At 40.1% G+C, this 27,401-nt stretch overlaps 1 protein-coding gene across 3 annotated transcripts in view; it reads right to left on the bottom strand.

Moving 5' to 3' along the window:
* LOC121314560 (V-set and transmembrane domain-containing protein 2A-like) overlaps positions 1-27,401 on the bottom strand; it is a 96,217-nt gene that overhangs the window by 54,010 nt on the left and 14,806 nt on the right. The window lies entirely within an intron of this gene.

The following is a 27,401-nucleotide window of genomic DNA, read 5'->3' as shown; positions in this document are numbered from 1 at the left end:
ATAATTGAACAAATGTTACCCTGTGTGCCTTCTCATTCAAACTTATTATAGCAGCATTGTTTATAATATCTGGTGCCCTACTAGGTTAAAGAAACTTCAGGTCGTCTCTTATATTCATTTCCTAGGTAATTCCACCTGTGTCAGGTTAAAAAATATCATTGCCTACAAAGTATCAATCATTTGGGAAAACAGCTGGTATCAGGAAACAAGGCAATGCAAACTACAAAGGCTGGCAAACTGAAAGCTTTCTTTAATGCAGTGTGGTACAAGCAGGGTTGGGCAAAATACTCAGGAAATTATATATATATATATATATATATATATATATATATATATATATATATATATATACAGTATATTACATATCCCCCCCCCCCCCCCCCCCCCCCCCAAAAAAAAAAAAAAAAAATCAATATTTTAGATAATAAGGCTAAAAATCAAGCCAGCAAGAGAAGAGACGCTCAACAGGAGCAGAGGAAGGAAGAATGGTATTAAAGTGTGTAAACAGTTTCTTTATGAAAGGGTATTGCTCTAAAGATGCCACTTCCTTCCTTGGGTCTTTAAGAAAATGAAGGATCTCCAGCTCAGCTTTGTTGTTTGTTATTGAGGGAGTACTTATCTGGGAAACATTTTTCCTATCCATGAAAACAAAGAAGTAATCTACTACCTCTTCAAGAGATTCTAATACAAGACCCAGCTCTTCAGCAGCCTGAAGCATTAGTTGATGGAATCTTCTGGTGTCTCCAGAAAAGCAATGTGATAGCGAGCTCATAATTGTTAATTTAAAGTTACTCCCAAGACGAATTAAATTTTATACAGCTGCAGTTTAATATTTAAACTATTATTGACCATGTATTTTGGGGTATTTTGAATTTACAAAATACTAAAGAAATGTATTTTCGATACACAATACAAAATACTTATAAATTGGCATTTGCATTACAAACAACAAAATACAAATGTAATGAAAATACGTATTTTAATTACATGCATTTTCAATACTGCCCTATTATGGGTACAAGTCAGGTATCGTCTGTTAAAACTGCACGTGAGACTTGTGAATGGAAATGTATAGCAGGTATTATTTATGTTTTTTCCGTTAATTAAAACCCCTATCAATTCTAATCAAAATGCTCAATCATAAAACTAAAAAGATACATCTGACTACCGTTTTACCTCTATGTTAAATTATGTATTGCTGGATTCAGTAGCAACCCCTTCCAAGTATGTTCCTACATTCAATACAGGGTCTTGGTGTTGTTATTTGCTTGTTTAATTTGCACAAATAAATGTATTGGTAGAATAAAACACATTCCCAGTAACTGCTAGTTTTTGTCAAATATGCAACTACCATAAAGCAAGTTTCTTGTTATCTGACTGCCACCTTTGTATTCTTGACATATCCATGGGTAGGTTAAGTAAAGTTTCAAGGAAACACATGCACATGGATTAGGGAGTGGTTAACATGAAGAAAACAGAAAGTACTGATTAGAGGAGAAACCTCAGAATGGAGTGTGGTAACCAGTGGTGTACCACAGGGATCAGTATTAGGTCCTCTGCTATTCCTAATCTACATTAATGATTTAGATTCTGGTATAGTAAGCAAACTTGTTAAATTTGCAGACGACACAAAAGTAGGATAAGTGGCAAACACTGTTGCAGCAGCAAAGGTCATTCAAAATGATCTAGACAAGATTCCAAACTGGGCAGACACATGGCAAATAACATTTAATAGAGAAAAGTGTAAGGTACTGCACGCAGGAAATAAAAATGTACAGTATAAATATCATATGGGAGATATTGAAATTGGAGAAGAAATCTATGAAAAAGACCTAGGAGTTTTTGTTGACTCAGAAATGTCTTCATCTAGACAATGTGGGGAAGCTATAAAAAAGGCTAAAGATGCTCGGAAGATGCAAGGGAAGTAATGTTAAAACTGTACAATGCACTAGTAAGACCTCATCTTGAATATTGTGAGTTCTGGTCACCTCGCTATAAAAAGATATTGTTGCTCTAGAAAGAGTGCAAAGAAGAGTGACCAGAATTATTCCGGGCTTAAAAGGCATATGCAGACAGGCTAAAAGAATTGAATCTGTTCAGTCTTGAAAAAGAAGACTACGTGGCGACAATCCAAGCATTCAAAATTCTTAAGAACATAAGAAATAAGAACATAAGAAAGTTTACAAACGAGAGGAGGCCATTCGGCCCATCTTGCTCGTTTGGTTGTTAGTAGCTTATTGATCCCAAAATCTCATCAAGCAGCTTCTTGAATGATCCCAGGGTGTCAGCTTCAACAACATTACTGGGGAGTTGAATCACAATTCTCTGTGTAAAAAAGTGTCTCCTATTTTCTGTTCAGTTTTTCTAAACTCCATTTGTGACCCCTGGTCGTTTCTTTTTTCAGGCTAAAAAGTCCCTTGCGTCGACACTGTCAATACCTTTTAGAATCTAGAAAGAGTGCAAAGAAGAGCTTTGCACTCTTTCTAGAAGCAATTCTTTTTTATAGCGAGGTGACCAGAACATGCACACAATATTCAAGATGAGGTCTAAAAGTACAGTTTTAACATTCCTTCCCTTGATTTAAATTCAGTCTTTTCACAATGTATCCGAGCATCTTGTTAATAGCTTCCCCACATTGACTAGATGAAGACATTTCTGAGTCAACAAAAACTCCTAGGTTTTTTCATAGCATTCAATTTCAATCTCTAAAAGGTAGTACCTTACACTGTCGACCCAAGGGACTTTTTCAGCCTGAAAAAAGAAACAAGGACCAGGGGTCACAAATGGAGATTAGACAAAGGGGCATTCAGAACAGAAAATAGGAGGCACTTTTTTACACAGAGAATTGTGAGGGTCTGGAATCAACTCCCCAGTAATGTTATTGAAGCTGACACCCTAGGATCCTTCAAGAAGCTGCTTGATGAGATTTTGGGATCAATAAGCTACTAACAACCAAACAAGCAAGATGGGCCGAATGGCCTCCTCTTGTTTGTAAACTTTCTTATGTTCTTATGTTCTAAGAAACAAGCTTTACCCAACAGCTGGTAACATACAGTGTATTTTTTCTAGTATGCTATTACACTGAATCCTGACTGTATTCGTATGTATGAGTACTGGTTTGGATGTGGTTATACATTGGTTTCGAATTGCCTTTTATTGAAACAAATATTGTAGTTTTAATAATTTAAAGTAAACTTGCTGTTACTGGAAGATTGAGGTAATAATACATATTGGGCACTCTTTTTAAACTCCTGGAGGAGAGTCAATGTCAAACTCTAAGAGACAAGTGACATCCTCCTTGAAAAGGAATCAGCTGCTTAACCCTCGTATTAGGTTTCAGGTCTAGTTTCCAATTGGCTTAAATGCTGTGTTTCTTTTCATTTTCTGTATATTATTTAATGACTTTTCCTAAGTTGGGGTCATAACTTATACACAGAAAACAGAACCTCTGAGATGTTTATTTTTTTTAGAACAGGCCATGTATACAAATAAGATGTTTCGGGACCCTTGGTATTTATCTATGCAGATTTGTGTGCAGGAATAAAACAAACTTCTTTGTTATTTTATTATTATCATATTTGTGTTATTATTTCTGGAAATGGCTGCACCTGTCTGGAAAACAAACAAGGCAGCTACAAGGCAGAGCCTAATTTTCTCTGTCAGTATTGCAACAGCATCTCACTGGTAAAGACATTCCAAAATGAGGAGCGCCCAGGTTGACAGTCAAAGAAGTTTTATAACAGCTCCTGGACTAAAAGAGCAGAAAAAGATTAAAACCTTTGCAAATAAATACATTTAATCAATTTAAGGATGTTTAAATTAGTTTGAAATTGCATTGGGTCAATATGACCCAAAACATAACAGATGTACCTACATTCTGAACATACTAGGAGGGTTAAGTGGAGGTAAAAGCCTCAAATCAAACTTCCCTAAACTGCAGGTATCTTCCAAGCACTTTCAGTTTGTGCAAGAAAGAAATTCTGCTATCTGTCTTGTCATAGCTGTTGTCCAAATGAGCACCAGCATGTCAAAACTGACACACTTGTATTCAAAAGGGTTTAACTATCCAATTCTTACTAGAGGCCGTGTTTAAAAAATGAGTAAAAAATGCAATGTTACTCCAGTAGTAAACTGAAAATATTTTATATACGCAGTACAACTAATTTTTTATTTTTTTTATTTTAGTAGGCAAACCAGCTAGTTTCAACTATCATAAAGTTATCATGCCAGTTGCCTTTATATTCTGTATTGAAGGTTATTAGTATCCCAATAAAACATTTTCCCAACTAATATTACCATTTATTGAATGGGGCATATTCTGTCTTTTAATCTGTAAATCACATATAATCTCTAGATGTTTATGCCTTCTACCTCACAAGAACTTAAAATAGTATTTCAGCATAAGAAAGAAGATAATGGCAGAGCCCAGTGAGCAATTAGGCTTGAAGAAGTGAAAGGAGGCCAGCAAAAAAAAAAAAATTAAAAGTGCAAAGGTAAACAATATAACAAAAAAAAAAAAACATATTGCGGGACTCAAATAAGTCTTCCACTAAATTGAAACTACTGTTTTAGCTCACAATACTGAATATAAATTGTTTGGAGAACTGATGATACTGATAGCTGGGCAGGGAGCTGCTGGTGAGCAACTGGGAAAATGTTTTTTTAAACAGTTTATTCATCTTAACATTGAGCTGTGCTGAGTTGTTTCTCCCTCTGGGGATATGATATTCTGTATAACCCACAAACCTACAGGACTCGATGGAAATTTGTCTTGTGAGGTGTAATGTATTCAGTTTTAAAAATAAGCCAGATGTACTAAAGCCCATAAACATCCTGCACATGCAGTTTCTAACAGAGTAACATTCTCAGGTAGTGGTTCAGCATGCTGTGGTGCTTACAAATGGGCCAGAAGAAAAACAATAGGAGTAAAAGAGTTTGTATCCAGTCATGTGTGCTGTGTTCGATTTACCTGTAGTAGTTAATCAAAACCTCCTACAGAATACTTCATGTCTTATAAATACAGTACATCAAGAAAAGCTTAGCCTGTGAGCAGTGGAGCCAATGAGATAACTTGGGATTAATAAATAACCCACTGCAACTTCAGTTTTGCATTTGTAGCAGTTATCTCTGAAGTCATTATCATGACTGAGCTATAATTGTAAACTTAATATTATTTGGGGGGCATAAGCGAGGGCTCCTACCCCTACTTCCTTCCTACTAATAACATCTGCTAGATCCCTGTCACAAAGACGGCTGCAGTGGGTGACGTCAGACCTGAAACCCAGGAACCAAGAAATAAACAACAGAGCGGTGGAGTTTGGTGAAGCTAAGCAATTGGTACCACTCAGCATTTAATAATTAAACAAGCAGAAAATAAAAGGTTGCAAGACAAACAAAACACAGGACATGGCACTCATAGCCAAAAGAAAAAAGACAAACCAAACAGACTATACAGACAAAACACAGCTTCTATTATTATATCTATTATAATTACCTCCGTCTCCAATCCCATTCTCCACTCACCGAACACACATGCTGCCTTTATCAGTTGTACCGAGACTCAATTGCTAATCAATCATTCAATTGGAGTCGGGGTACAACTGCATGTGAATTAATAAAGTGCAATTCCCCGTGCTCACATACTTTTTACTTGCATGTGAAGTGCTGTGCAGTCCTCGTGCTTAAATACAAATATACTTTTTAAACACTCGTGTTCCACAGATCCATTTATATCCCGGGTACCAATGACTAAACACCAACATTAACACACTACACGTAACATACAACACAAATAAATAGGCCAGGGGTGGGACACTTTGCCACAATCCCCTATTTAAACCCCAAGCTTTGAGTTTGTTCTCTGTGTTGCATTTTTTGTTTTTGCCTCGCTACTCAGCCTGCAGACTCAAGGGTACAGACTCTTAAAAAATATCGTCTGGTCGCAAATTAATTTCCTACCTCATCTCATCTCTGGACTTTCCAATTGATTCTCTACCGGACTAAAATACATTCCATCATCCTTTCATTGTAAAAATCTACAATCGTCTCAGAAGGAACCAGAAATCGTTGACTCCCTCATTGCTTTAGAGATCACAAAAGGCTTCATGGAGGGCCCCTTCCTTCTTTGCTGCAGCAACCCCAAGATTTTTATTTTTCGCTCTCCAAAGCCCTTTGCTGGATTCTACTCAACACATACCGTGTACTCTTTCTACAGCACCTACTGGATCTTTCCCGTAGCATCCATTCTAATCTTGCTGATCCCCTGTTCATTAAAGTAAGCAATATGATAATAAAAAAAACATGTTTTTCTAATCATCTTCCCTCTCCCATCTCTAAAGCAGGTTTGCCTCCCCAATTCTACACCCTTTTCATTCTGCATTGGTGCAGCTACCTCAGCAGCAAAAAATAATATCAACCACCATTTGAAAAAAATGGGCTGTTGGTCCTCTACAGCAGTAGATTCTTACACCTGGCTCAACAAAGCTTAGCTAGGTGGGGGCCATCTCTTTGATGGGACCACCAGTAGTTTCCTCCCAGGTCAAGGGAGGAGGGAGGGTGACTCTCTCCCCTGAAGAGAGGTGACTTGCTACTAGTATATATATATATATATATATATATATATATATATATATATATATATATGAAAAAGTATTTGCCCTCTGTCTGATTTTCTGCATTTTGCACAATTTTGACAATGAATGTTATCAGATCTTCAACCAAAATGGAATATTAGATAAAAGGGACCGGAAGTGAACAGATCACATATAATTTTGATACTTATTTCATTTATTTATTAAGGAAAGTTATGCAACACCCAATGCCCCCATGTGAAAAAGTAATCACCACCTTAGACTCCTCCACCTTTAGCAGTAATAACTGCAACCAAATGCTTCCTGTAGTTATTGATCAGTCTCTCACAGCGCCATGGAGGAATTTTGGCCCAGTCCTTCATGCAGAACTGCTTCAACTCAGTGACATTTGTGGGTTTTCGAGCATAAACTGCTTGTTTCAGGTCCTGCCACAACATCTCAATGGGGTTTAGGTCTGGACTTTGACTAGGCCATTCCAAAACTTTAAATTTCTTGTTCTTCAACTACTCTGATGTAGACTTACTTGTTTGTTTTGGGATCATTGTCTTGCTGCATGACCCAGCTGTGCTTTAGTTTCAGCTCACGGACGGATGGCCTGACATTCTTTTGTGGAATTCTTTGATACAGAGCAGAATTCATGGTTCCTTCAATGATGACAAGTCGACCAGATCTTGATACAGCAAACCATCCCCAAATCATGACACTGCCACCACCATGATTGACGTATGCGGTTCTTACTGTGGAATGGAGTGTTTGGTTTTCACCAGACATAACAGGGCCAATGTTGGCCAAATAGTTCCACTTTTGACTCATCTGTCCATATAACATTGTTCCAGAACTCTTGAGGATCATCCAGGTGCTTTTTGGCAAACATGATACTTATGGTAAAAAAAACCAATCACACCCACAATACCTATCCACAACACCCAAAAGCCTAGTGTCTTTCTGATGGTGGAGTCATGAACACTGACCTTAGTCGAGTCAAGAGAGGTCTGCAGATCCCTGGATGTTGTTCTAGGGTTCTTTGTGACTTCATGGACTATTTTACGCCTTGCTCTTGGAGAGATTTTGGCAGGACAGCCACTCCTGGGAAGATTCACTACAGTCCCAAACTTTATCCATTTGGACAATATGGCTCTGACTGTGGTTTGGTGGAGCCCCAGAGCCTTTGAAATGGCTTTGTAACCCTTTCCAGACTGATAGGCATCAAAAACTTTCTTTCAGAGGTCTTCAGGAATTTCTTTTGATCGTGGCATGATGTGCCTCTGTGTGCTGATAACTTCACTCTGATGGTAAGGGCCAAAGTTAGTCAGATTTATATTTGGGCAGGGCTGGCTCAAATCAGGCCTGATTTGTTAACCAAAGTATTCAAACAGCTGACCCTTTAATTGTGTTAAGTTAACTAGGGGGGCAATAACTTTTTCACACCTAAAGATTGCATGCTTGATTACCTTGCACACCAAACAATTGAAAGAAGCACCAAACTTTGGTGTCATTTTTTCTCTCAGACTCCCTCTATGTATTAATACAACCCACAAAAAGATCTGACCAAATTCAATGTGAAAAATGTGCAAAAATGCAGAAAAGCAGACAGTGGGCAAATACTTTTTCACAGCACTGTGTGTGTGTGTGTATATATATATATATATATATATATATATATATATAATATATATATATATATATATAGATAGATAGATAGATAGATGGATTCTCAACCTTAGAAGCCCAGTCACTGCTGGCTTTGTTCTCCACGAATCAAGGGGGATTCCTGGCCAAATTTATCTATCACTGTCAGCTTCCCATTCTTGCCTCTAGATCCCCCCCATTTGGCAATGGAAGCAGCAGTCAAACACAACATGGCCTTTTGTATAGGAGCATGGTGAAGGTATACTTGACAAAAAAGGAGATTGTTCAGCAGGGTGATTCTATCATGCTGGCCTGCGCTGGAAAATTTGCCCTTTCAATTTATGAAAAAGTGTTCAGCACAGTGGTAATGTTCTCAGTCCATATTGGTCCTCACTGGAACCACATCATGTGGAGCAATTATTTTTCATAAAGGTAAATTATAACTTAATCAAGAGCAATTATATTTAAAACATTGCATCATCAGTACAAGTGCCTTACTGCAGCATCGTTACATTAGTTATTGTTCTTGTAAAGCATACTGATAGTTTGAAAATAATTAAACAGGCTCAGCATAAAAAAAGCCCCTCAGTTTTGGACCTGCTCTGTTGCATGTTCCTGTCTTCTTTAGCACTGGCCATCTGTCACTGAAGTTCTTGTTCTTGTACAATACAAAGTACAACAGTTTAAGTCTCTGCATATAGGAACACTTCCTAAGAGAACACTTTGGCTAAGAGTACAGCCTTGTGGTGAAACAGATTTTTTAATTTGTTAATGATCCACCTAAAGGAACAGTAACTTTGCTTAAAAGAACACCTTTTTGGCACCAATAGCAATTTCTTCACAACTGATACAGTACTGTTTTGTAACCTGATAACGCTTCATCTTCAAACTTAAATTAAAATTGTTTATTCATTCAATCTTTTCAAAAGTGACTCGCGAGAGCATCTTGAGGCACACATTAGTTTATTCAATCTTTCCAAACCAGTGTCATTTATCATTTCCTCGTTTTGCATTCTGATTTCCATGAGTACACCTGTAGATATAACTTGTTGTAATCTTAACTTGTTAGATATTATTTCATATTGTACTTTAGTAGTATTTTTTACACTTACTGTAAACTATACTGTATTTAAAATTAATCTTGCATTGTAACCCTGTACCGCCCTGCAACACCTGTAAGTCGCCAGGATAAAGGTGTCTGTCAAATAAATATAATAATAATAATAATAATAATAATAATAATAATAATAATAATAATAATAACTAGAACTGCCAGGCAGTTTTACAGCTTTCAAGCTCAGTATCAGTTGGAAATTTTGGCAAGCTGTAGCATTGCAGCAGAAGTGTCACCATCAAACCAGTTTTATCACACAGTTTCAATTCAAAATAGTGCATTAGTTAATTATCTCACGATGCTTTATAACTTTAAACACCATAGTAACCATGACCCTATCTACACACTGTAATGAGTTATAAGCTAATTTTACATTTTACCTTAAGGAGAGGCCAAAGGTCATGATCAAGGTCATTTTTGAATAGATGCTTGTCAACTTTGGAGTTAATCAACTAAACCGTGTTCAACTGAAGCGGTTTTAAATTTAAGAACAAAACATAGGTCTGGCCGGCACCTTATTTTACAAAAAAAACACTGTTTTGCCATATTTTAATTCTATTGTCCCCAGGATGATGCCTACCAAGTTTGGAGTTAGATGGTTAAACGGTTTGCAAATGGAAGCAGTTTGATGTTCGGGCGCGTTTTGGCGAATTTGGTGGCAGCCATTTTGATAGTAAAATGTATTGCAGCAACTACTGCTTCTCAAATTGTGAAGCAGGTTTAGTTGCTGATGACATATCAGATCAATCAGTTCACCGCTTCCCAATAAGTTTTTGAAGGCTTTTTCCAAAAAATATTGGTTGACGGAGCAGCGTAATTTTTTTTGCATCTGAACTGTAATCTACACGGGATGATACCTGTCAAATTTCATGTTGATTAGTTGCACAGCAAGTGAACAGGAGCAGTTTTAAGTTGATGGAAGAAGAAGAAGAAGAAGAAGAAGAAGAAGAAGAAGAAGAAGAAGAAGAAGAAGAAGAAGAAGAAGAAGAAGAAGAAAGAAGAAGAAGAAGAAGAAGAAAAGACATTGTTATCCAAAGGATCGGTAAGACGACCTTCCCTATTATTATTATTGACCTCAACGGTCGTTGAAAAAATGTCAAAGGGTCATGGTCATGGTAATGGTTTGTGAAATCGTTTATCACGTCTTACGGTCATGGTCATGGTTGAAATCGTTTATCACGTCTTACGGTAAAGTAAAAATGTTCATTGGTCCTGGGATACCACGTGAGAGAATCCTCAATATGGTCAAAATCTTAAACTGGAAATCCTTTCCAGTTTCTAGTTGCCCGTTATAGTAAAAAAACTATCAGAACCCGTTATAGTTTTTTTGATAGCGCATACATGGGTTGCTATATGTGTTCCATAGTAACCATGGCCCTATCTGCAAGGAGTTATTAGCCAGTTTTGTAAGTTGATGATGTCATCCGACGTGGCCACCATGTTTTTTATTGTAGCAATTTCCCTTGAACAACCTTTAAAGACAACCACACTAGGATCAATCGAACTAGCGGTTTCAGAGACAGGTTTCAAGTTTTCAAGTTTTTTTAAGCCAGTTTTGTATGTTGATGATATCATCCAACGTGGCCTCCATGTTTTTTATTGTAGCAATTTCCCTTTAAAGACAACCACACTAAGATCACATGTGCCATTGGGTTTATTTCAATTGGACTAGAGGTTTGAGAGAAGAAGATCTTTGTAGTTTGTGATTATGACATCTGTACAGTGCAATTTTGATACCATGCAGCATGGCTGCCATACCACACAACCTATTCTTGCTGACACCAGTTAATCTTGGACTATCCCTCAGCAACTATACCAACTTTCAGCACTATGCAATAATTGGCTTTCGAGATACGAATTTTTACATTTAGGACAAATTTTTTTCAATCCAATATGGTGGCCAAACCACGTGACTTACGACATGTGTTCGTTAGCATTTTCCATCTTCCCATAAGCATCGACCAACCTTCCAAATCTCGTAAGTTTTCAAGCAAGTTTTGGCGGAAATAATAATAATAATAATAATAATAATAATAATAATAATAATAATAATAATAATAATAATCTCAGCAATAACAACAGGCTGCCCAGCCCTATGGGCCTGGAAGCCTAATAATAAGAAAAATTCTAACAATAACAATAGGCTTCCCAAGCCAGCTTCTTGTGTCATTGTACACAAGAAAAACTGTAATATGCATTAGTAGAAGCAGTTTTATATTTACAATAACTTTTTCGGTTCATTAGTGAATAAAACCATAACAGCACGTTTCTGGTTTGTTTGATTTTGTGGTCATTAAACCTGTTGCTAAGCAAATGACGTAATGACTCAAATGACGTGTATTAAGCTGTGCACAAATTTGATGATTGGTCATTTACAATGTCTTCGCATACTGCCTGCCTTCTGAAAGATGTTTTCTTTATGTAGAATGATTAACATCATTTAAAATATGTTTATCGGTTAAAACCAAAAACTTTAAGCTCCAAATATAATCTAATTCAATTCCAAAACCCGCAACAGCTGTAATTTATTTTAAAATAAGTATTTACCTAAAACATCTGTTAAACTAAATAGATGAGTTGTAATTCACTTAACTTATATACCAACACAATGTAGCTACAGTTCTACTTCCACAAATCACTTTGTTGTGTGAGTACAGTATACAATGTAACTATTTTGAGATGGAGGGTTGGGAATATGGTCTTTTGAATTTGTTATTAAGGAGGTTTAGCAAATGATGCATACTATCTTAGTTTAGGAAGGGCAAATAAGTCTGTGTATTTGGCTGAAGTGGACATTTCGTTCTATAAAAAAACCTGTATTTTCACATATGCAAACTTATGGAAACTATAATAAGATCCAAAATGGAAAATGACCTATATGGTAACAGTATCCTGGGAGACAGTCAACATGGTTTTAGGAAAGGGAGATCGTGTCTAACTAACCTGCTTGATTTTTTTGAGGATGCAACATCGATAATCGATAATTGCAAAGCACATGACATGGTTTATTTAGATTTCCAGAAAGCTTTTGACAAAGTCCCGCATAAAAGATTAATTCTCAAACTGAACACAGTAGGGATTCAAGGAAACTAATGTACAAGGATTAGGGAGTGGTTAACTTGTAGAAAACAGAAAGTACTCAAAATGGAGTGAGGTAACCAGTGGAGTAGGTCCTCTGCTATTCCTAAAATAGGAGGAGTGGCAAACACTGTTGCAGCAGCAAAGGTCATTCAAAATGATCTAGACAAGATTCATAACTGGGCAGACACATGGCAAATGACATTTAATAGAGAAAAGTGTAATGTACTGCATGCATGCAATAAAAATGTGCATTATAACGATAGGTTGCGGATGCAACCCTGGTTCCCTGAAAGAGAAAATAACCATCTAGGTATGGGACATTGCCGTCAGGCAGTAGGGATTGGCTGAGCTTTATAGCAAAGCTGCCAATAGGCTGACATGTAACCCCGCCCCCCTGGGAGCTTACTATATGCAGCGCGTGGAGACTCTCTTCCTCTTTTGCCCTTCAGGCCGTGAAGACTTCTGGAGCGACCTCGCGACTTGAAGGTTATTTTCTCTTTCAGGGAACCGGGGTTGATTCGCAACCTATCGCTCCCTTTCAAGTCGATAATAACCATCAAGGTATAGGAACAGTGTACCCAAGCCGTCACGAGGGAGGATTCTCGGCAGTAGGACAGACTTACGTCATAACGCAACTGTGTAGGCAATACATCTAGGCATATGCGGAGCTGCTCCTCAGAGTCTATGTTCGCAATGACACCTTCCTAATGTGGAATAGTAAACACCATATTGGCATCCTAAGGTGCCATAGAGTGTAGTACAGATGCTCCAAATAGTTGAGCAGAGGAAGCCAGTAAGTTTAACTGGTAAAACCTCATAAAAGTATGCGGTGTAGCCTAACTGGCTGCCGCGCAAATGTCAGACGCCGGCACCCCTCTAAAGAGGGCCCAGGATGTCGCCATACCCCTAGTGGAATGCGCCTTCAACTGCCCTGGTGGTGGAAGGCCTGCAGATTCATAAGTTAATTTAATAGCATCCACTATCCAATGGGAAAGACAGCTGACCCAAGGTCTTAGAACCATGACATATGAACAGTTGTTCTGTTTGCCTCACAGTCACTGTACGGTCAGTATAACACCTCAATGTCCACACGGGGCAGAGCTTGTGTAACCGTTCTTCCTCTGGGGAAGAAAAAGGAGGAGGATGGAACACCATCAACTCGACTGGCTGGTTCATGTGAAACCGAGATATGACCTTTGGTAAAAAGGCTGGAATTGGGCGCATGGAGAACTTAGAACCGTCTCCTGCGAAACGAGTACATGAGGGATGCACTGACAGCAGAAATGCGGTTTTAATAGACATGAGCTTCATATCCACAGTGTGGAGAGGCTTGAATGGTGCCTTGGTAAGGGCTTCGAGCACCACGTCAAGGCTCCATGACGGTAAACTGGTCGTTCTAGGGGGTCGCAAACGTCTTGGGACCTTGAGGAACTGCGATGCCAGAAAATGGCAACCTGGTGATAACCTGTCAATGCATACATGGCAAGCTGATATGGCGGCTAAATACACTTTAAGTGTAGAAGGAGATTTCCCTTCATCTAACAGTTTTTGAAGAAACTGTAATATCACTGCCATATAGCAAGATATTGGGCCATGGCCCCCCGCCAGAACAACTGGAACAACTGCCACATGTACGTGTACTGCAACCTAGTAGAGGGCGCTCTAGTGCTCTGAATGGTTGAAATCACCACCGTCAAGAGCCCTAAGGCTGACAGGTGCTCCCGTTCAGGGGCCAAGCCCATACCTCATGAGCTTGGGTTTTGGGTGCCAAAGCCATCCTTCAGCCTGGAACAATAGGTCTGCTCGCAGGGAAAGCTCCCGCAGTTGACCATGCAGCAACTGCACCAAGATCGGAAACCATATCCTCCAAGGCCACCGAGGAGCAACCAGGATCATTGTCGCTTGCTCTACCCTGACCTTCTCTAAGAAGACGGGGAGCATCAGAATTGATGGAAACGCATATAGGAAAACGCATATACGTGAAAATACGCATCTGTCAGGTCCACGGTGGTGAACCAGTCGCCGTGTCGGACTGACTGGATGATGTGCCTGTGCATAAGCATCCTGAATGATAACCTCTTTAGGTATTTGTTCAGTACTCGCAGATCTAAAATAGGGCGGAACCCGCTGTCCTTTTTGGGCACTAGGAAGTATTTGGAATAGAATCCCTGGTCAATCAGAGCAGGGTCTACTTGTTGAACGGCATGCTTCCTGAGCAATGCCTGTATTTCCAAATTCAGAGCCGAGGACTGAACCAAATCCTTCACAGCAGTTAACACCACCCCCAAGATGGGGGGAGGTTTTAACCAGAACTGAAAGGTGTACCCAGTGGATATAGTCTTGCGCACCCAGATGTTGTTGGTGCATTGTTGCCAGAACTGGAGCTGTGGGACAGTGTAGGGGTGGGCTAATAGCTGCCTGGATGTTTGAGGGCTGTTTTGGCTGTGTTCACTCGTGAGGGGCCTGGCCAGAGCCACGAGGACGTGGCCTGCCACCTGCTCTAGGGCGCCAGTCTATGTGCCGCGGTCTTGTAAACATGGGTTGGCCGCGTGCTGATGGACCTATGGGGGAGGTCCTACTACCCCAGGGTTGCGCCTGCTGCTGTGACGGTGTCCTGCGCCATGGATGTTCCTGAGGCCGCTTTGGCTGGAATGACTTATTTGGCCACATTTTGGCCATTTGCTACAACGTCTCCCGCGCCTTGACGGAGCGTTGCAACAAATCCTCCACCACCGGACCAAACGGGTGTCCCAGTGTAATTGGGGCCTCTAGCAAAGGGGCCTTGTCAGGCTCCTGTACTCTCGCCTGCAAGAGCCAAAGCTGTCTTCTGGCCACCACCAGAGACACGATGCTCCTGCCCTGGGCCCGCGCATTGAACTGGGCTAGCTTCACCAACAGCTGACTGACCGTGACTAACTCGCTTCTGAGGGCCGCAGAAGGGTACTCAGGTAGGTCCCGAATGAATGCCGCCTGGTAAACCATCAGTAAACTGGCTATATTAGACAGTCTGACTGCCTCCGTGGCCACAGAGTACCCCTTTTTCAGGTGTACCTCTGTGGTCCTGCACTGTTTATTAGGGCATGTAGGGTCTTTCGTAAGCCTGGATAATGTTGACGTCTTTACTAACATGGCGAAGGCAGCGTCCACCGGTGGGAAGGACGGTAAACCAGCTTCACTGGCCCCCTGCATAGTAAAGACAGAAGCCTTGCGCGAAGTCGCAGGAGCAGAGACCGGAGCCCCCCAAGTAGACCGCACCTCCTTAACAAAGTTCGGGAATGCCGGAAGCATCCTGGATTGATGGGACCGGGCTGAAGGTGACTGAAACAGTGATCGCCGGGGAAGCTCTGTCTTAGGCCAATTGATGCCCAAGTGGCAGGTTGCTCTCTCCACCACAAACCACATAGGGTCATCGGTATCTAGCACCTTGGACTCATTGTCCTGATCCGAGTGCTGAGAGGCTACCTCAGCCTCTATACTGTCCCCTTCCAGGATGTCAGATGCATCCCTGGAAAAACATTGATATCCCAGTCTTTTTGAGGTTGCAGTGGAAGGGAGGCGACCGGTGGAGGTTGTGGAGGAGCCAGAGGCTGGCTAGCGATGGACCCAGTTGGTTGTTCTGCGGCTTGGGGCATCGCATTGGCTAGGGACATGAGGATGGACTGCTGCCCCATCATAATCTCCATGAACTGAGACATCTTGGAGGTTAACTCCACCACCCCCGACCTGTCTCTGTATCGCCTGTTGCGACGAGGGGAGCGAGAGCGTCCTCTGCGTTGAGGAGATCTGGAGGGCTACCTAGACTCCCAACGAGGGCGTACCCTAGAAGGGGAGGGGCTGCGTGCCCAAATGCGTCTGGTAGGGGACCTCTGACCAGCTGTAATCTGGGAGGCCGGGCTCGTGGAGAGCTGTAGCCACCCTGGCAGTGTCGCCATAGACAACGGCGGGGCTGAAATGGTGTGGGAGGATCCCGAGGAAGGAGAGTGCCCACCCACTGATTTCTTAGCCCTTTGTCGAATGGTGCGTGTCTGGAAGCCAGCACAAAGGTGACAAAAGGCCCTATCAACCAGCGTGGATGCGGCATGTTCTGGACCGAGTCACGCCACACAATCATCATGTGGGTCACTGGCAGTCAGCTTTGCCTGACAGGACGTGCAGCGATGAAAGCCCAACATTTCCGTCGAGCGCAGCACAACAAACATCGAAGGTACGTCGAGCACCAAGTGTCGAAAGCTGAAGAGTCGAGCGGGTAGCGTCGAAGCACCGAGCGTCAAGCGTCGAGCGAGTAGCGTCGACGTGCCGAGCGTTGAGCAGGTAGCATCGAAGCACTGAGCGTCGAAGCGCCGACACTTAGAGCGTGTAGCGTTGAAGCGCCAAGCACCTAGTGCCAAAGCGCCGAGCGTTGAGCACCAAGCACCGAGTCCCAAGCGCAGAAGCGGTGCACTGAGCGCCGAAGCGCTGGCACCATGCTGAACGCAAGTACCAAGCGTTGAACGCTAGCACGAGATGCTTAAGCATCAGCTGACCCGCAGAGCGGAGACGCTAGTGCTGGTACAGTGTCTGATGAATACTAACCTAGGTGCTATGGGACTAATATGTGCTTGGTGATTGTCTTCCTAATTGTGAAAAGGGATTTTTTTTTTGAACACTGCAGCAAGTGCAAGTGACTGTAGGGACAGGCCGTACAGCTACCACGCAGCAGGGAAACACACTGGAGTAGATATACGTGTAAAAAGGGCAGCAGAGCAGACTCCACACACACACGTTGTCAGCCAGAGGCAAGACCGGGGCTGCAGTGCGCGCGTGGCCTAGACCAGCGCAACGCGCGTCCTAACAATTATATAAATACAGTAATACAAAACCCCAAAAACACAATAATAATAAAAAATATAATATATATAATATAATATATAATATAACAAGGAAGATGAAGACCACGAGAGTAAACAAAAACGCGACGCCGAAGCAAAGCGAGAAGGAATATATAACATAATATAATATAGAAGGATATATAGATCTATAAACGATATATAACCAAAAATGATAAGACACTGAAATAAACTCGGAGAAGGGGAAAAACCAGCTTCTCAAGCCTAAGCCAATGAGTACAATCAGTGAGCTCTACCAACTTACCGCTACCGATGCTGAAGACAAAAGAGGAAGAGAGTCTCCAGGGGGGCGGGCTTACACATCAGCTCACGCAGAGGCCTAACGGCAGCTTTGCTATAAAGCTCAGCCAATCCCTACTGCCTGACGGCAATGTCCCATACCTTGATGGTTATTTTCGACTTGAAAGGGAACTATCATATAGAAGTGTGACAGAAATATGAGTTCTGGTGATAAATCTTCCTGTGAGGGCGCTAAAGAACGAGAGGAGAAGTATCTGGAAGGGTTGGCCTGACAGTTCGTTTCCAGGACAGGGAAAGTGGGTCAGCCTGGAAAGAAGCGAGACTCTGTTGTAAGACCGTATTGATTTGAAAGGTAAACGAGAGGCAGCTGCAAGTAATAAGGCAGCTGCAACCGTTTACCTAGATATCATGCAGGATTACATATAGGGGCCAGGGTAACGCTGATCTTTTCCTTTGTTTGGGTAAAAGCTCAGCAGACAGAAGGACCAAGAGAGGAGCTCTCGTGCAGAAAGTAAAAAAGAGTTTGTGTATTGTGTTTTGTCTGTTTTGTAATTGTTGCGTTTTGCACCATCAGACAGTTAACTCACCTATCCGGAGCTGTTGACCAGGGTCAGCACGATCTGGATCACCACTGCACAGAACAGTCACAAAATTCCCGTGTCTTCACCCACCACAAGCATGACTGCACTCACCAAGGACTGGTGACAGTGTGTTTGTTTTTGTTCGGGACTGTGCCCTGCTTTGTTATCCCCGCGCTTTACACATTGTTGTGTATAGCTGGGGATTTATTATTTTATGGTCACCAGACCTGGATTATAAATAAAAGCACCTATGCACTGGAAACTGTTGTCTGCCTGTCACTCCTGCATCGCATCACCGCTACACCTGTTCCCCTCCACTAGCCACTTTGCCACAGGGAGATACTGAAATTAAAGAAGGAATCTATGAAAAAGACCTATGAGAAAGAAAGTTTTTGTTGACTCAGAAATGTCTTCATCTAAACAATGTGAGGAAGCTTTAAAAAACGGCAACAAGATGCTCGGCTATATTTTGAAAAGTATTGAATTTAAATCAAGGGAAGTAATGTTAAAACTGTACAATGCATTAGTATGACCTCATCTTGAATACTTCAGTTCTGGTCACCTCGCTACAAAAAGGACATTGCTGCTCTAGAGAGAGTGCAAATAAAAGCAACCAGAATTATTCCGCGTTTAAAAGGCATGTCATATGCAGACAGGCTAAAAGAATTGAATCTGTTCAGTCTCGAACAAAGAAGACTACGTGGCGACCTGATTCAAGCATTCAAAATTCTAAAAGGCATTGACAGTGTCAACCCAAGCGACTTTTTCGACCTGAAAAAAGAAACAAGGACCAGGGGTCACAAATGGAGATTAGACAAAGGGGCATTCAGAACAGAAAATAGGAGGCACTTTTTTACACAGAGAATTGTGAGGGTCTGGAATCAACTCCCCACTAATGTTGTTGAAGCTGACACCCTGGGATCCTTCAAGAAGCTGCTTGATGAGATTTTGGGATTAATAAGCTACTAACAACCAAACGAGCCAGACAGGCAGAATGGCCTCCTCTCGTTTGTAAACTTTCTTATGTTCTTATGTTCTTAACTCTCAGTTCTTTACAGTTAATCAGAGCATAAATAGCCATTCATTTATTACACAACAGCACAACTCAAGCTGAGCCAAAAAAGCTTTCAACTGCATAAGTACAGCCATTTAATTATAATGTTAAACATATATTAATCCAAGCAGTTCTACTTACAGCCTAAATTTACATGTCTAATGGGGTCAAAGCTACAATTTATTTTTTGTTTAATTAACATATGCACATAATTTCTATTCACTTTCCGTGATATTTATTGAATGTTCAGATTTTTCCTTGGTTAGTTCTGTTTTATCTAATCTTGATATATAATGAATACATTTTTTAATTGATTGCCTTGCCCAGGTAATGCATTTAAAAGCCATACCATGAGTGCAAAACACCAGAGTGAAGTGGGACAGACAGAGAGCAAAAAGTGATTTATTGTCAGTATATGTAAGTTCAGCATCTAGACGTTAGGCTTGGTCTCCTGAAGGGAGTATTATCTGTGCCAGTTGGGTGCAGGACCTCGGTCTTCCTAAATCAACGGTACAGCCCAGCTGTGTGATGGAAAGTTTCATTTCTGTACTGCAGACAATTGCCTTTATCTAGTCCAGCGGTTGAAATGATACAGTAATTACAGCAACAATACAAAATTATATAAATTCAAAAATGTTCTGCAGTTTTTATTTTGTTTTTTAATTCATTTTTAGTTTACCTATGATAGTCTGGAAAACTGTGCTTAATAATGCAAAGACCCAACCAACGATGGGTGGTTTTGTGTTTAAGAATCATTGACAGTTCTGTTGCCCCTGCATTGTACCCTTGTTCAGTACATAATGTGGCATTTGCTTTGGGGTGTCAGGTAGCTAACTGGAATCCATTCTCGGCCTCCATAGTTGAAAGTTAAGTTTTGCAAGACTGTGAGTATCAACAATTATTTAATTTTGTGCTGATTTGCAGTGGTGTGGAAATGCTACAATTCTAGTACCTTAGTTTAATACCTTGACAAAGTTTGGCAATATAATGAAAGTTACTTGAAAATTGGATTTACCTTTGCTTGCACTGAAAATGAACCTCAGTCCTGTGGAGTGATGTACTGGCTAATATTGCCAACCAGTGTTGCCAAGTCTGACGATAAAAAAGTGGCACTGCCTTTCAAAACAAGCCCAACCCATTTCAGAGGGAGGAGAGTGAGGGTGTTTACACAAATTCCATTTATTTTTTCATTTTAGTAGTTCCACCTTTTCTTAGTTGAACTGGAGTGAGGATAGGAGGATTCCAAAATGCTAGTGAAATGCACATACATTGACACCAGACAATCACGCAACCTGCAACTCTCAAAAAATTTAAGTGGGCTTGGGAACTGTGTTATTGACTGTTTATTAAAAACAAAAGTGCAGCCGGAAGAACGTGTGTTTTTAAAAGTTTGTGGTGATTTCTGTAATATTTTCTTTTGAGAAACTAACGTCAAGTTCATCAAAACTTAATAATATGATGATCAATTTTACAAAAGGTTCCATTTTGGTTTTTTTGGGCAGATGCTACTACCAGTAGGATTTTTACTGGCACAAAGACAGCTGATTTCACAGCTGCCAGTTGCTGCACAAAACAAATTCTTAATATAATCACCCATTTCACTTTCTCTAAATTTAGGTAACAGTCTTTCTGGGGCTTCTTACTGGCAGTAGAATTGTACTGGTAATAGGAAACCCCAACAAGACTGCTGTGACTAGATTTTCCACTGGTTCTAATTACTCTGTTTACTTGGTGTTCTGTGATGTGATGGCAGACGGAGGGGCAAGTATGTGATTTAAAAAAGGTGGAGAACAGAGAGTGACACGGAAATGAAACTTGAGTTCCCTCCCATCCAATTAAATTTTTGTTCCATTCTGTCCCACCAGATTTTTTCCCATCCTGTATTGTTCCATATATATATATATATATTAATTCCTGTCCCATCCCGTCCTGTGATATTTAAGAAAAAGAAAATAGACTGACTTATTTTAACCTCTCATTGTAGCATACCTTTCAGGCAGAATATTTTTCGGGTTACCCTTTTTTCTTGTGTTTTTCATTCTCATCCTGTTTCTAGTTGAATTTTAAAAATGTCCATTCACTACTGCCATATATATTACCTATTACAAGAATAATAACAACCACACAAACCTACTGCAACCATTTTATTATGCTGTGACAGAAAGACAATGATTCTTGGTGGTAAATCTCCCTCCCGACCTGTGAGGGCGCTAAGTAATGGGAATAGAGCACTCTGGACTACTTGGCCTTTTGTTTGTTTTGTCTTGTCTTGTACATTACTAGACAGCTAGCACAGTTCTGGATCTGTTATCTAGGGCCAGCACTAAGCTGGAATGGCACTTCACCAACAGTCACTAAATAACCTTTATCATCCACCACGAGCACTATAGCACACACCCAGGACTGGTAACCGTGTATGTATTATTGTGGGTCAGATATTGTGTTACTAGTTGGGACTGCAATCCTGTAATTATTTACCCCGTGCAGTACACATTGTTGTGACATATTTAAAATTAGTTTAGGTCTTTTATGTTTTTTTTTTTTTTTGTTGTTGATTTTTTTTAATGGCCTTGAAGCAAGCAATCAAGGTTGAATTGAATGGGTGGGCTAGTGACATCACTAAACGGGGTGTGTCAATTAAAATGAGTGTCACGAGAGTTATACTGTCTGACTTGGTAAATACATGGATACCCAAAAGTCTGAGTACACATTTGTTTGGTTCAATTTTACAATATCTCACACTGATTGGTTTAATATTATAACATCTAAAGTTCTTATTGCTCATATGACAAACTAAAGTTTGGTACTGCTCTTCCCACAGCTTTCAGTTCCACTCCCATCTGTTCCTGTGAGATTTAAAACTCTTTATTCCCAGTCCCACCCATTCCCACCAGGTTTATTTCCATTTCCATCCATTCCCGTACACATAAATAGAAATGTATCCCCATACCGTGGGAATCTCACGGGAGTCCCATCCTAATGCCACTCGCTAGTGGAGAACTCCTGATCTAGTCTGTCCTGTTTAGTTTAGTTTTCTCCCTCTCATAGCATATATTTTATGTTTTGTATTTTAGATAGGAGTAAGGATTTGTACTTTCTTGTATGATATAACTGACAAATTATTATTTTAAAAAGAAACTCATTGTCCATACTATAACAACCTTTTTTTGGTCCCAGTTCATGAGATTTTACTTTTGGTTGAGAAAAAGGGATCCTCTTATGTTAGCACGTTTCCTTTCCAGTGCATGAGAAAATCTAGAAGACAATGGAGCTTCAACAAGTTCCGGTTATTTTTCAAAGTGTATACACTATGTTTAAAACTTTTCTCATGAAATGTGTTTAACAAAAGCAGTGTATTTCATGGGTGATCACTTGAATGGAAATGGTACAGAAAGACAGCACCACATTTAATTAAATGAAAATGCAATTATTGTTAATGGTAGACATTTTTATGTGCAGAATTCATTTCAATACATACAATAATAATTTCTCTAAAATCTGTTTATAACAGCGCAATATCTCCAAAACGTGTCTTGATGATTTGATCGGATAAAAAAGCTTATGCTATAAACCTGAAAAAAAAAAAAATACAGCTAGCTTTGAAAATTCTGCCTGTCACACAATACTACAGTATAAAAGTAGTCTGGATCTGTAGCCTGCCCACAGCAACAATACATGGCTACTATACTGCTCCATATGCCTCTATGCATCTACATATGTAAATATCAGGGCAAGATGTCAATAATATTTTAGAAAATACATGTCATCTTCCCTTATGTTATTTTCATGCTCCTAACACAGAGCAATGGCCAATGAAACTTATTTTATTTGAAGAAAAAGTGGGTCTAATTTGTAAAAATTGTAACTCCAGTTCCCTCCCTAAAGGTATAATACAGTGGTAGCCACGGCCAGCACAGACTGTCACAGTGTGATTATGCAAATAAATCTCAGTTTTTCAATCCTGTTTTTTATGACTGCCATTGAATTAGCAGCACTTCATCAGGTGCCAACAAATGCATTAAACAAAACAGCAGGGAGTACTGTGGACTTAAAGACTAAGCTTTCAAGACAATTGTGCATATGGTTTGGAGTTATTTTATTGTTCATATTATATATATATATATATATATATATATATATATATATATATATATATATATATATATATATATATATACAGCTCTGGAAAAAATTAAGAGACCACTGCAAATTTTTCTTAAATCAGCATCTCTGCATGTATGGCAGCCATTCCATTCCAGTGTCTGTTGAATTCCAACACAGGCACACCTCATTCTACTGAATGAGGTACTGATTAGGGGATCACCTGAACCAAATCTTATTTAACGAGGAAAAGTATAAAAACCACTCCTGTGGTCATCACTATCCTCTTGCAATAGGACCAGCTGGATGGCAAAACAGTGCTAGTAGTACCTCAAAAGTAATTGGAATCAAAAAATAACTATTGACCATGCCCAAAGAGTTGAAAAGGAAAGTTTTGAGTGAGGAAAAGAAGGGTTCAATTCTGGCTTTACTGGCAGAGGGATACAGTGAGCGTCGGGTTGCTTCCATCCTTAAAATTTCAAAGACGGCGGTTCATAAGAACAAGGTCAAGCAGCACACATTGGGGACAACAAAGCTACAGACCGGCAGAGGGCGAAAACGACTCTCCACTGACCGGGATGACCGCCAACTCATTCGAATGTCACTCAGCAACCGTAGGATGACATCAAGTGACCTACAAAAAGAATGGCAAACGGCAGCTGGGGTGAAGTGCACGGCGAGGACGGTTCGAAACAGGCTCCTAGGGGCAGGGCTGAAGTCGTGCAAAGCTAGAAAAAAGCCCTTCATCAATGAGAAGCAAAGAAGAGCCAGGCTGAGGTTTGCAAAAGACCATAAGGATTGGACCGTAGAGGACTGGAGTAAGGTCATCTTCTCTGATGAGTCCAATTTTCAGCTTTGCCCAACACCTGGTCATCTAATGGTTAGACGGAGACCTGGAGAGGCCTACAAGCCACAATGTCTCGCACCCACTGTGAAATGTGGTGGAGGATTGGTGATGATCTGGGGGTGCTTCAGCAAGGCTGGAATCGGGCAGATTTGTCTTTGTGAAGGACGCATGAATCAAGCCAAGTACAAGGTTGTCCTGGAAGAAAACTTGCTTCCTTCTGCTCTGACAATGTTCCCCAACTCTGAGGATTGGTTTTTCCAGCAGGACAATGCTCCATGCCACACAGCCAGGTCAATCAAGGTGTGGATGGAGGACCACCAGATCAAGACCCTGTCATGGCCAGCCCAATCTCCAGACCTGAACCCCATTGAAAACCTCTGGAATGTGATCAAGAGGAAGATGGATGGTCACAAGCCATCAAACAAAGCCGAGCTGCTTGAATTTTTGCACCAGGAGTGGCATAAAGTCACCCAACATCAATGTGAAAGACTGGTGGAGAGCATGCCAAGACGCATGAAAGCTGTGATTGAAAATCAGGGTTATTCCACCAAATATTGATTTCTGAACTCTTCCTAAGTTAAAACATTAGTATTGTGTTGTTTAAAAATGAATATGAACTTATTTTCTTTGCATTATTCAAGGTCTGACAACACTGCATCTTTTTTGTTATTTTGACCAGTTGTCATTTTCTGCAAATAAATGCTCTAAATGACAATATTTTTATTTGGAATTTGGGAGAAATGTTGTCAGTAGTTTATAGAATAAAACAAAAATGTTCATTTTACCCAAACACATACCTATAAATAGTAAAACCAGAGAAACTGATAATTTTGCAGTGGTTTCTTAATTTTTTCCAGAGCTATATATATATATATATATATATATAGATATATATATATATATATATATATATCAAACAATCATTGAATATCTGTTCTGTGTATGTTTTTCCAATTGCAGTTTCTGCTTGGATCATTAGTGTGCCATGATTAAGAGATTCTAAGGATTTCTTTCAGGTACTTTCTACTATTAAACTATTATAAGAGTGATCAAATGTGTTAAATATCATGTCTTTTGACGTGTGCAATAAATAAAGCCCACTGCATCCTCCAGAATCTCCCCTGCCTTTTCACAGATAAGTTTTGTTTAGAAGCTGCCTTGATTACAACAGCAGTAATTTCCTTCTGAAGTAGTGATTAAGTCTGGTAAATAGGAATCCAGGTAGGCAAACCCTTTAAGTTTCTCTGTGTGGCAGGGCAAGAGTTCTCCACATGTAAATAATCTATTGTTGTGTATATGTATAGTTTAAAATAATACTGAATGTAGGTGTGTACTAGCAATGGCGGATATTTGCAGTTGTAAATAAAGTTGAAAAGTTTTGAATTTCAGTTTGGCAAGGATGGGGTTAAATCCAACTCTGCCAAATCCATGTGCGGAATGTGACTGGGGCTTAATTGACTAATTTATGATCAATTAAGCCCAGCCACATGGTATAAAAAAGGAGCTGGAAAGCCAGTTCTTTTGTTCTAGTTCTAGCAAGTGTTGTGTGAATTGTGTAGGGATTAATTTAGGGGATTTTTGATCCCACAACAGTTTATTTTAGTGTGTCACAGAGTAGTGCTATGCCAGTGTTTGGTAGACTTTTGTTTTTAGCTGTTTTCTCACTAGTTAGTTTTTATTACACTCTGTCTGTGTATGTCCTCCTGCACTAGGGTTATCATTGCTGTACCCTAGTGGTGACCACTGGTCAGTGCAACTTTTTCTTTATTTAAACAAAACCTGGATGCCTGGTTGTCAACTGTATACCCCTGTCTCTCTCTCATCATTCAGCAGACACCCACAACAAAAGTAGCAGGTACTAAGACCCCCTGTTACACTCTTAATAGTTGTATTTCCAAATTCCCCTTTAACATTCTATAAGTTGACGGACATTGCTTAAGACAGAAAGAAACCTGTTAATGTGTTAATTGCATGATGAAATTTCCTGCCTATTTCATTTTTTGGTACCAATCAATGAGACATGGATAAAGGTGTAATAAATTAAATCATATTCCTTTTCTGATCAAATTAATTGTCAATTCTTTACTTAAGAAACAAATACTATTTAATATTCCTTAACATAAACACAAGCACTAGCCTATGTAAAATGTGCAGAGTTTTCAGATTGTCAGGTGACGCTTTCTCATTATCATTGATTGGTACTGAAAAACTGCAGAGACCCAAGGCAGGAAATGCCATCATACAATGAACACCTTTTCAGCAGGTTCCTTTCTGTTTAAAGTGATACTTAAAACATGTTAAAAAGGAAATTTGGAAATAAAACTATCTGGAGAAACTTAAAGGGATCGACCCCCCCCCCCCCCCCCCCCCCCCCCACCCCCCCCAGCCCCCCAGGGGGTCACTGGAACGGGCTCTTTGCTGAAGGAAAAACATTTTTTATCTGTGTTGTTTTTTTTTTTTCTATTAAACTAAGACCAGTGGTAAATTAAAATACCTTATCTAGATATCACATGCAACAGATAATAATCTTTATATACCACCTTTCATAGTGGAACCACCATCACAAAGCACTTTACAAGATACAAGACTAGGGTGAGTGAACTATGCATCAGTTGCAGAGGCACTTACAACAATGGAGCACAAGGAGGTTAATTGACTTGCTCATCATCACACAATGAGTCTGTGGCTGAGGTGGGATTTGAATTAGGGACCTTCTATTTACAAGGCCATTTCTTTAACCACTGGACCACACAGCCTCCTATAGAAATAATAGCATTCATCTTAAATATGAGTACTCCATTGTCTCATTTCTTAAACCAGGATAAAATGTACTACTTCTATAATACATTTAGCACAGACATAAAAATAAGGGGTCACCAAATTAAAAAGAGATTTACCCTGCCTCTAAAGCCTAGGACACACATGAGCGGCGTGGCACCCCTTGCAGGGAGCGAAGCAGGTGGTGCTTGGCAATACCGCTTTGCTTGGTGGACACACAACAGTTGTGAAACGACGATAAAAAAAAGAAAGACAGCCCACCACCTTGCAGCATTGTACAACAACCTAAAAAAAATTATATCATTCTTGAACTTTTACTGCTTGAACCCAGAGTGAATGACCATGTCCATCCCCCAAAAATGTTTTATCAGGATCTAACGTTATAAGTTCCCATACCAGAACACCACTCAGAAATATTTGCCTTTTATTTACCTAAGGATATGTATGTAAAATATGATATTTCTTTTGGGATACAATGTGAAAGCCTTTTTCTACAAAGA

The sequence above is a fragment of the Polyodon spathula genome, chromosome 4 (assembly GCF_017654505.1).
Source record: "Polyodon spathula isolate WHYD16114869_AA chromosome 4, ASM1765450v1, whole genome shotgun sequence".
Lineage (NCBI taxonomy): Eukaryota > Metazoa > Chordata > Actinopteri > Acipenseriformes > Polyodontidae > Polyodon > Polyodon spathula.
Note: the sequence above shows the minus strand (reverse complement) of the source record. Positions and strands in the feature narration are given on the sequence as shown.